Genomic DNA, 1,738 nt, shown 5'->3' on the forward strand with positions numbered 1-1,738 from the left:
TCTGGTCACTTTCTAATATAAGCTACTTCATTATTTTGGACCACAGCAAGAATTCCTTTGCCAACAGTGATGCAGTGAAGCAATTTGAACAGAAGCATGAAACACATATTTCATTGCCTACATTTATTAAAACAGAGAAATTAAAACCTAATTTGATTCACTAAATATTAGAAACATTTTTGTCACTCATCTCAAAGGCCTTTTAATTTGACAAGGCAGGTGCAGAGGCAAACATAAACAGACAATGCAAATATACAGAGAATAATCATACTATACATAAAAGCGTCAGTAGAAAGATCTCAGAAGTCGAGTGCAAAAACTAAACAAAGCCATGAAGATGCCTGTAATTTAATTTAATGTCTTCTAATAGTTATAAAAATTATAAATTCTAGAAGACCACTGCCTGGACCTTCACTGACCATGCTGTCCCAGGGGGTACTTTTTGCTGCCACCACACCAGTGCCCTCTCTGAAGAATGCAGCCCTCCTAGGTCCAGGGATATTGCAGGCAACAAGGACCTTTCTTACAGGGCAGCCAAGTCCTACCCTCTACCACCTCTTCCTGAATATGGAGGAAAAGTTTGTCTTGGGCTGATCCTTGAGGAATTCTTCGTTTCTTTATCCCAAAACTTGTGTAACAGTACCCTATGTGCTTGGAGCCTGGGCTTGTGTTGTATGTGGTACCCAAACAAATATATGTGATTACTCCTACTCTACAGTATCAGTAGTAGGTTACTGGTCTATGTAATTTAAAAATATGGTGCATCTATTGGAGATTAGCTGATAAACTCAATGAGCAAAAAATTGCCCAACTAGAAGAGGTGAAGCAGGCTTCCATCAAACAAATCCAGGACACGATTCATTTGGAGAAGTTATTCCAGTTATTGGTTCAGAAGTGCCATTACTATTTTGATGTCCAGAGGAATAACATTGCTATGGCTTTGGAGGTTATTTACTGGAAATGGCTGCATAGAGTATATAAGGTAAAGAATCACCTGGACTATCATATGTGTATGTAGAATATGATGCATCAAAAGGAACAAGAGCACATGATCAACTGGGTGGAGAAGCACATGCTCCAGAGGATCTCTGCACAGCAGGAAAAGGAGACAGTTGCCAAGTGCATTGCAAATCTAAAGCTGCTCTCAAAGAAGGCTCAAGCACAGCCAGTTCTGTCAGTGTATCCATCCCAACTGAGACAACTGAAACAACTGACCGACTAAATGAAAGGTAGTCTTTGTGCCAAAATCTTTCTGTATTGCTGTCTACTGAAGTTACAGTTTACTTTTCCTAAAAGTGAAAAGTTTGAGTGTCATTGTAGTGAAAGAATTAAACCTATTGGCCAATCAGATGGGTCTCATCTTTCCTCCTCTGCATGTTGAGTTGTTCCATGATCACTTTTGAATAAACAGTTTGTTTTTATTAAAACTTGCTGCCTGGCTAAAGATTACCAAGATACAGTTTAAACTTGTAATTAATTCTACCATCTTGCAATAAAGTGACAACTGAAACAAGAAAAAAAAATTACAAATTATAAACTATAAAACTCTATCTTCTAGAATTGAATATAAAAAGAATGCAAGCTATAGAATAGAAAATAATATGAAAAGGATACAAGCTATGATCAAGTCCAAAGGGTTTTGAAGCTAGACAGAAAGATATCTAAATATTTTGGGGACAAAGAAGTGAAAATCCAAATAAGATGATGAAGCAAAGTAACAACAATCATGGTGGCGGCT

The 1,738-nt window shown here is 37.3% G+C and overlaps 1 pseudogene; it reads left to right on the forward strand.

Annotated features, from left to right (window-relative positions):
- The first annotated feature begins 420 nt into the window (after positions 1–420).
- On the forward strand, positions 421–1,222 carry LOC100993306 (ATP synthase F(0) complex subunit B1, mitochondrial-like; annotated as a pseudogene).
- The last annotated feature ends 516 nt before the right edge of the window (positions 1,223–1,738 follow it).

Source organism: Pan paniscus, chromosome 6, assembly GCF_029289425.2.
Source record: "Pan paniscus chromosome 6, NHGRI_mPanPan1-v2.0_pri, whole genome shotgun sequence".
NCBI lineage: Eukaryota > Metazoa > Chordata > Mammalia > Primates > Hominidae > Pan > Pan paniscus.